We start from the raw sequence: 9,776 nt of genomic DNA on the forward strand, positions 1-9,776 counted from the left end.
TTAATTAAAGAGGAAGACGAAAACCAGGGAGTGCAAGTTTAAAAATTGCCTGGTAATTTAGATTCAACGTGAGGAAATTCTTAAACGCACGCACGCGCGAGGAAGTTTCAAATGTACTGGGGACAGACGGCTTAAATAGCCTTCGCCCCTGGAATTGTGACTGGGTCATGTCAGGGATGGTAGGATGAGATTGTGTAGAATGGCCCTACACCCTCTGGAGTTCATGAGAGGTGATCTCACTCAAACAGATAAAATTCTTGTCAGCTTGATGGATAGATGCTGAGGGGCTATTTCTCCCTGGCTGGAGTCCAGAATCACTGGTCAGTCAGTCATTTTGGACTGGCACCACTCAAGAGGGTTGCGAATCTTTAAAATCCTCTACCCCAGAGAGCTGCGAACACTCAATCATCCAGTATTGTCAAAAACAAGACCAATAGACATTTGAACAATGAGGAAACCATTGGGGATAGGGTGGGAGAGTGGAATTGAGTAGAAGATTGGCAATGATCTCGATTGGAGGATCTGGAGGGGCCATACAGTCAACCCCTGCTCTTACATTCATCTGTTTTTCCTCAGAGAATCCCTACAATGCAGAAAGAAGCCATTCAGCCCATCAAGCCTGTGCCAACCACAATCCCATACAGATCCTACCCCCGTAATCCCACGTATTTACTCTGCTAATTCCCCTTGACACTAAGGGGAAATTTACAATGGCCAATCAACCTGACCCGCATGCACACCTTTGAACTGTGGGGAGCTGTTAGCGGTAAAAAGGTTATGAGTGGTAGAAGTGGCACAGTGGTTAGCACTGCCGCCTCACAGTGCGAGGAACCCAGTTCAATTCCTGCCTGGGGTGATTGTCTGTGTGGAGTTTGCATGTTCTCCCTGTGTCTGCGTGGGTTTCCTCCCACAGTCCAAAAATGTGAGGGTCAGATTGATTAGCCATGATAAATTGTCCATTAATATCGGGGGATTAGCAGGGTAAATATGTGGGTTATTGGAATAGGGCCTGGGTGAGATTGTGGCCATTGCAGACTCAATGAGCCGAATGGTCTCTTTCTGCACTGCAGGGATTCTATTCTAAATTACAACCTAGCAGATTAATCAAGTCCAAATCCACAATCAAATTTAAACAACTTCTGGGCTGTCAGCCCTGCACCAAAACCACTCTGTTCTGATGGAAAATCGTGACGTGAAATGTTAACACTGCTTGTCTCTCCACAGATGCTGCCAGACCTGCTGAGTATCCCTAACATCTTTTGTTTTTATCTAGAATTCTGTCCTCTGGAGGAACCCTATTTTAAATCACCCACACCTTGGGTCACAGTACCTGTAGCTACCTAAGCCCCCAGGCTCTGGAATTCCCTCCCAAAATCTTTTCCTCTCTGTTTTGTTTAGTCTCTTTGATCAAGTGTTTAGTCACCAGTGTTAATGAGTGGATTGGTGCAAAGCTTTGCAAAGTGCCTTAAAGCGTTTTACTGCATTCAAGGCACAGGGATATGGTGGCATGGTGGTAATGTCACTGGGTAGTAATGCAGAGGCCCAGGTTAATGCACTGGAGACATGGGTTCAAATCCCACCACAGCTGCTGGTAAAATTTAAATGCAACAGAATCTGGAATCGAAAGCCAATCTCAGTAATACCACCAGTAAGGGGCAGCACAGTGGCTAGCACTGCTGCCTCAGCGCCAGGGACCCAGTTCGATTCCCAGCCTTGGGTGACTGTCTACATGGGTTTCCTCCAGGGGCTCCGATTTCCTCCCACAGCTTGAAAGACACGCTGGTTAGGTTGATTGGCCATGATAAATTGCTCCTTAGTGTCAGAAAGACGAGCTAAGGTAAATGCACAGGGCTTTGGAGATAGGGTCTGGGTGGGACTGTGGCTGAAGCAGACTCAATGGGCTGAATGGCCTCCTTCTGCACTGTTGGATTCTATAATGGTGATCACAAAACTATTATCGTTTATGGTTTACAAAAATAAATCCAACCTGCCCCTTAGGCAAAGGGATCTGCTGTCTTTACCTGGTCTGGGCTGTGTGTGACTGCAGACTCACAGCTGACTCTCAGCCACCCTCTGAAAAGACCTAGCAATTCAGGATGGGCATCGAATGCTGGTCTTGCCAGAGATGTCTACATCCATGAAAGAATAAAAAAAAAATGCAAGCTGAGGGGACTGGTTAGAGCAGCAAGGAACTGGTCACAAAACAGGAGAGCAGACATGGGGAGAGAGAGAAATAGATACAAGTTCAGGTGTTACTTACAGCGGGAAAAAAACAGAATCCTTCTTCACTCAAACATGTCACTTTCCACGCTAATAAGTGGAGCTACAGAAACAACATCCCAACGCCTACGCAGCACAAGGCTGGAGTCAACTGTACAATCTGCCTTTTAAAATCAAGGTCGCTTGATCTCCTCGACCCTACAAAGATCTGAGAAACATGCAAGGGAATCCGTGGCTCTTTTACTCCGGTGATGCTGTTGGTATGCATCCCACCTCCATCATTCGCACCAGCTTCAGTGTCACAGCACTGCTCGGTCTCAGAATATCACAGCACTGTACGGGGTGTTTCTCCCTCTGCACAGGCTGAGTCAGAGAAGCTTCTTTCTAACGCCCCCCTCCCTCGCCGATCACCATCCCCTCTTTTATCACCGGGCTGTCAAAGGAATCTTTATGCGAGCTGCTTCCCACAAGACAGAGACTGCTCCACTGGCCTTGAGATGAAGGCACAAGCAAACGCCCCAGCACTCAGCTCACCAACACGTGTCTCCGTGACTGAGCACATCACAGAGATTCCTTCTGCCTGCCGAATTAAACAAGTGTGGATCTCACCCCCGACACACAGCTAGTTTGAGGTGGATGCAGAGGAAAGTCGAGTGCTGACAGCTCCTGAGCTGGTGGGCGGGGAGAATGAAAGGATGTACACAGCTCCCCTGACAAAACAAAACACCAGCACCAGCCTCTGAAGTAAATGACTGCAAAATTTCTTGTCAGCGCGTATTCCAGAATCAAACAAACTGCGAATCCATCCCGCCCCCTCCACCCCACCATCAACACACAACCAAAACTTCACAGGCTAAATCTTCCTGAGGAAAACACCAGCAGGTTCACCTCTCACAATTAACACCCCCCAGCCCAACACACACACACACACACGTTCCCCACCCCCCCCACACACACACGCTCCCCCCCAATCCCCGCACACACACACGCTCCCCCCAATCCCCGCACACACACACGCTCCCCCCCAATCCCCGCACACACACACACACACGCTCCCCCCCAATCCCCGCACACACACACACACGCTCCCCCCCAATCCCCGCACACACACACACACGCTCCCCCCCAATCCCCGCACACACACACACACGCTCCCCCCCAATCCCCGCACACACACACACACGCTCCCCCCCAATCCCCGCACACACACACACACGCTCCCCCCCAATCCCCGCACACACACACACACACGCTCCCCCCCAATCCCCGCACACACACACACACGCTCCCCCCCAATCCCTGCACACACACACACGCTCCCCCCCAATCCCTGCACACACACACACGCTCCCCCCCAATCCCCGCGCGCACACACACATGCTCCCCCCACCCCCGCGCGCGCGCACACACACACGCTCCCCCCTCCCCCGTGCGCCCGCACACACACGCTCCTCCCACCCCCGTGCGCACACTCACACGCCACCCCCACCCCTGCGCGCGCGCGCACGCACGCACGCACACACACACACACACACACACGCCCCCCCCACCCCCACACACACACGCCCCCCCCCCTCCCGCAACCCCTGCGCACACACTCCCACCACCCCCCCCCACCCCCACACACACTGAGACTATAGCAACTGGTTCAATATGAAAATACAGGCTGGTATAACATTTCGTAAAATCCCTACAGTGCAGGGGGGGACATTCGGCCCATCGAGTTTTCACACAATCCCACCTAGGCTCTATTTCTGTAACCCCATGTATTTATCCTGCTAGTCTCCCTGACACTAAGGGCCAATTTAGCATGGCCAATCCGCGCTAAATTGCCCCTTGGTGTCAGGGGGATTAGCAGAGTAAATACATGGGGGTGTGGGGATAGAGCCTGGGTCAGATTACCATCGGTGTAAGCTCGATGGGATAAGTGGCCTCCTGCAGTGTCGGGATTCTATGATTCTACAGAGGATGGGAGATCTCCCACCTATGGTTCAACAGCCCAGCAGTCACGTCCAGAAAGGGGAGACAAACAGTTGGGGAGGGGCTGGATGTGGAAAAATTTTGATTTATTATTGTCACATTAGTATAGAGTGAAAGGTATTGTTACTTGCACGCTACACAAACAAAGCATATCATTCATAGAGAAGGAAACGAGAGAGCGCAGAATGTAGTGTTACAGTCATAAGAAATAGGAGCAGGAGTCGGCCATCTAGCCCTTCGAGCCTGCCCCGCCATTCAATAAGATCATGGCTGATCTGAAGTGGATCAGTTCCACTTTCCCGCTTTCTCCCCATAACCCTTAATTCCCTTGTCTATCAGAAATCTATCTACCTGAGACTTAAATATATTCAACGAGGTAGCCTCCAACTCTTCAATGGGCAGAGAATTCCAGCGATTCACCACCCTTTGAGTGAAGAAGTTCCTCAACTCCGTTCTAAACTGCCCCCACCTCCCCCCCCCCCCCACTTATTTTGAGGCTGTGCCCTCTCGTTCTGCTAAGTCATAGCTAGGGTGTAGAGAAGATCAACTTAATGCAAGGTAGGTCCATTCGAAAGTCTGACAGCAGCAGGGAAGAAGCTGTTCTTGAGTCGGTTGGTACGTGGCCTCAGACTTTTGTATCTTTTACCCGACAGAAGGTGGAAGAGAGAATGTCCAGGGTGCATGGGGTCCTTAATTATGCTGGCTGCTTTGCCGAGGCAATGGGAATTGTAGACAGAGTCAATGGATGGGACAGACTGGTCTTCACACACTCCTGAAATAATGGCTGACAGATGGTTGCTGAGTAGCCGATGCTTAACCCTAACATTGTGATCAAAGTGGGAGAAATCGATCTACGCGCCAGCATTCCTCAGCTCAGTAAGTGCAAAGATTCAGGCAAAACAAAACTCCAAAGTTAAAGGTGTTGCTGAATCCGCAACTTTCATCTGATGCCAGCTTTTCCTCAACTACCTTACACTAATGTAACCTTTGCAGTGATGAGCTGAGTGTTTCTATTTATGAAACCAGACACCAGCCTTTGAAATACTTTTATCTCAACACAACATTTTTATTTAAAAACATGTCACTTCTCCTCGGCCTTTGCAGCTTCGCCGGCAAAGGAAGAGCCGATGAAAGCTTTAAATTGCCAGAGGGAAAGTGCCTCCATATTTTGGCTGCCTGTTTAGATCACAATTGACAGGGAAAATCATAGCGATCCCACGCCCAAAGCTTCAGAACAAGGGAGAAGGGGAAATTCACAACTCGTGACAAGCAGAGACATAAATATATACACACACATTGCGCCATACGCACCTATTGCTACAGCAGACAAAGATATCCTATTGCGGGGATGAAGTGCGAATACATTAGCATCTGCCCCTTCAACCAGTACCAGATATATGCCCACAGTCGCATCTCAGTGCTTCTAAAGACAATAAAGTAATGGTTTAAGATGTGAAATCCAGGCTTCTACATTCACTGGGGCAGAGCATTAACCCTCTGATGGCAGCCAGTCAATTTGGCCTGGGATTCACTATCCAAAGGAAACCATTAGGCTTAGATGTAGGGATACAGAGAAAAAAAGCGGATACATTCCAGGATTCCACTTGATTCGCTGTTACAAGACAATTACGAGTGGGGAAGGTCAAAATCATTCTTCTACCCCAACACTCACATCTTTAAAAAACAAATCCCTCTTCCACTAGGGAATTTATTGCAAACATTGCCTTTTCTTTTACACAGGAGAATGATCTGACGTTGGTCCTAAATTTGCCTTTTGCTGCTGTGAACTTCGTGCCTATTCGCGTAATTCAATTCGCAAGTATTTTTCTGGATTTATTTTTCCATTGCATTGACAATCTGGTGCAGCTCAAAAAATCAGCTCACAAATACATCCTTTCAAGGCTGTCCTGGCCTCAGATTACTGAAACTGGAAATCAAAATCCTGCGACACAAGTAGCGAGGTGGATGGAACTGGACAGAAAGGTGTTCGTATTATTTCCAGCATTTCCTCAGTGTGGGCTTTCAGTGAAATAGGAGCACATTAAGAGACCGATGACATCATTGGCTATTTCTTTCTATTCTTTGTTGGGGTGTGAGTGTCACTGGCTGTTACTGCCCATCCCTAATTGCCCTTCAATTGAGTGTCTCGCTCAGCCATTTCAGAAGGCAGTTAAGACTCAACCACGTCGCTGTGGCTCTGGAGTCACACGTAGGCCACACTAGGTAAGAACGGCAGGTTTCCTTCCCTAAAGGACATCAGTGAACCAGATGGGGTTTTTCTGACAACGGTCTCACGATCACTAGACTTTTAATTCCAGATTTTTAGAGAATTCAAACTCCACCATCTGCTGCGTTGGGATTTCAACCCGGATCCCCAGAACATTCCCTTGGGTCTCTGGATTAGTGGTCCAGTGACAACACCATAATGGCACTGCCTCCCTCCTTTAGTGGGGGCAAACAGGCAGTCTATCTTAGAAGCCTACAGCGTTTACATCCTTTCAATAAAGCTCTGCATGTTTAAACCTTCTAGGCCTGTAGCCTACCTTTTGACACCACCAGGTTTGGGTGCACTCAGCTGGGAGGCTAGTAAATTAATGGGCTGCATGGCCTTCACTCATTCTAGGCCTGGGGACATCCTCACAGTTGTGCTCAATTACCTGCACAACTCCATCCCATGCTCTCAGAAAGCTGCCTGCCATCAGTGATGCCTCTCTGAAACCAGTGTCACAGGTACCGTGCTCTGTTTAACATGGAAAAACGTACAGGTGGGAATCCAAAAATACATCAGGACAAATCCCAGAGTCCCATACAACAAGAGAAACAGAATGCTCTGTCACCAATACAAATGGATTCAGGTGCTCTCTCTTGTCACGTGTCCAGCCTTCAAATCCATTCCACACGCAGTTTTTATCCAGCTTTCTCTAAAAGGAGATTACTCTCAGGGTTCTTGCCTGGATTTCCTTTCGTATAATCAACTACCGACTCCCACTCAGATCACAGAGTCAGAGGTTCACAGCATGGAAACAGGCCTTAAGTCCCAACTTGTCTATGCCACCCCTTTGTTTTAAAAATCACTAAGCTAGTCCCAATGGCCCGCATTTGGCCCACATCCCTCTATTCCCAACTTACCCATGTAACTGTCTAAATGTTTTTCAAAGACAAAATTGTATCTGCCTCTACTACCACCTGTGGCAGCTCGTTCCAGACACTCACCACCCTCAGTGAAAAAAATTGCCCCTCTGGACACTTTTGTGTCTCTCCCTCTCACCTTAAACCTATTCCCTTTAGTTTTAGGCTCTTAGAAGAGGTTGACTATCTAGCTGATCTGTGCCCCAGCTAGCCCGTCTCACTATTCTGAAGCTCCAGAGCAAGTACATCCAAGTCCTCCTGCCCCCTCTCTGTACTCCGACTTGCACTCCACCAGCAGGATTCTCTGTTCCCACTGAGCTCATACACACACAGTATAGTCTGAGGCTTCCCTCCTTGCTTTAGGGGGAAGGAAAAAGCACATCAACTCCCCCAGTTCAGTAAAGAGCTTGCTGCATGGGCGCAAACAGTTGTATTTCTCTAGCGCCTTCCACAGCCTCAAAAGATTGTAAAATATGTTAAAACCAGTGAAGCACTTGAGGCACAGTCATTGTTGCAATGTAGTACACTTGGCAATTTACACACAGCAAGGACCCAGTAACAGCAATACGAAGCAGAGAATCTGTTTGAGTGATGTTGCTTGAGGGATAAATAATTGGTCAGGGAACTGGACAAATTCACTTGCTCACTCAAAATAGTACCATGAACCCTTTGACATCCACTTGACAGGCACACAAGGCCTCAGTTTAATACCTCAACCAACCCCAGACAGTGCGACAGTCCCTTAACCGAGAATTTGGTGCTCAGGTGAAACCTGAACCTACAACCTTCTGACCTGGAGGTGAGCCCACCCTCACTGAGCCCCAAGCAATAAAGAAGTTGTGATCATAGAATCCCTACACTGCAAAAAGAGGCCATTCAGTCCATCAAGTCTGTACCAACCACAATCCCACCCAGGTCCTGTTCCCACAACCCCACATATTTTCCCTGCTAACCCCCCGACACTAGGGTCAATTTAGCATGGCCAATCAACCTAACCTACACATCTTTGGGCTGTGGGAGGAAACTGGAGCATCCAGAGGAAACCCGTGCAGATGCGGAGAGAATGTGCACACACCACATAGACAGGGACCTGAGGCTGGAATCAAACCTGGGTCACAGACACTGTGAGGCAGCAGTGCTAACCAGTGCCACCATGCTGCCCATAGTTTTAATGCTCACCATTATCAAAAGCGTATAAAAGCAGGGAGGTCTTGCTGCAACTGTAGAAGGTACCGGTGAGGCCGCAACTAGAGTACTGAGAGCAATTTTGGTCCCCTTATTTGTGAAAGGATATATTGGCCTTGGATGGAGTACAGAGAAGATTCACCAGGTCGATACCGGAGATGAGGGGGTTAGCCTATGAGGAGAGATTGAGCCTGTACTCGTTGGACTGGGGTAAAACAGAAAGAAATCTCACAACACCAACTTAAAGTTCAACAAGTTTATTTGTAGCAAAGTGGGGCGTTTGCTACAAATAAACCTGTTGGACTTTAAGCTGGTGTTGTGAGATTTCTTTCTGTTTCTAGTTCAGTGACAGTACCGTTAGAAAATTATTGTCCCCACAACAATAGTGTTTCTATTCATTTGTGGGACATGGACATCACTGGTTAGCCAGCATTTATTGCCCATCTCTAGCTGCCTGAGGGCATGCCTGTGACACTGGATTCACGTGTAGCTCAGACCAAGTAAAGAAGGCAGATTTCCTTCCCTGCAGGACATTAGTGAACCAGATGGGTTTTTCCGACAATGGTTTCATGGATAATCAGTGGATTCTTAATTCCAGTTTTTTTTTATTGTATTTGAATTCCATCATCTGCCTTGGCGGGATTCGAACCCAGGTCCCCAGAACATCAGCTGAGTTTGTGGATTAGTATTCTAGCAATAATACCACTAGGCCATTGCTTTCCCTAGCACATCCATCGCTTTACTCTGTGCTCAGAACTGTGCACCGGTTTCATCTCCAGGGGTCCCAGCTCAGTTTCTTTAACTGATGGTCAATTATATTTACCACGTTTCAGAGAGTGGCAACAGGAATGTACGGATTATAGTGCTGCCTGAAAGCTGCTTTTTTTAATGCTGAACTTTGGTGACCAGCAACGGTGTCATCACCACTTTATCAGCAGGTCATGTTATCAGCACTTTCTCCCTACATGAGCTTCTGATGGGTCAATATAGCTTATAATGAAACACTGGCACTTCCGAATGGAGTAATGTTTGCTGCACTGCCATGAGTAAAGGAACTCTGCAACATGACTCTTACAATGGTGAAGCTCTAAAAGATCAGATGTTGGACTCAAGAGAGATTCAATCACAAAAAGGTCCATTTGCTCCACCAATGCTGCATGGCTACACAAACACACACCCGTCCCCTCCTCTCTCCTCCCACCCCACGGGAAATGAACTGATCCCAGGAGTCAGTGCATTGCCAGGGTCCATCAAACTTGTTC

At 48.2% G+C, this 9,776-nt stretch overlaps 1 protein-coding gene across 3 annotated transcripts in view; it reads right to left on the reverse strand.

Annotated features, from left to right (window-relative positions):
- LOC145338934 (casein kinase I-like) overlaps nt 1–2,735 on the reverse strand; it is a 191,665-nt gene extending 188,930 nt beyond the window's left edge. The window contains exon 1 of one of the 3 annotated variants that reach the window (XM_080183333.1): nt 2,261–2,735. The gene's annotated coding sequence lies outside the window, so the exon portion shown is untranslated. The remainder of the gene's footprint in view (nt 1–2,260) is intronic. The other 2 variants (XM_080183334.1, XM_080183335.1) reach the window with 2 other exon arrangements.
- Between the last annotated feature and the right edge of the window lie 7,041 nt (nt 2,736–9,776).

The sequence above is a fragment of the Carcharhinus amblyrhynchos genome, unplaced genomic scaffold (assembly GCF_965287045.1).
Source record: "Carcharhinus amblyrhynchos unplaced genomic scaffold, sCarAmb.v2.hapA chromosome_251, whole genome shotgun sequence".
In the NCBI taxonomy this organism is placed as follows: domain Eukaryota; kingdom Metazoa; phylum Chordata; class Chondrichthyes; order Carcharhiniformes; family Carcharhinidae; genus Carcharhinus; species Carcharhinus amblyrhynchos.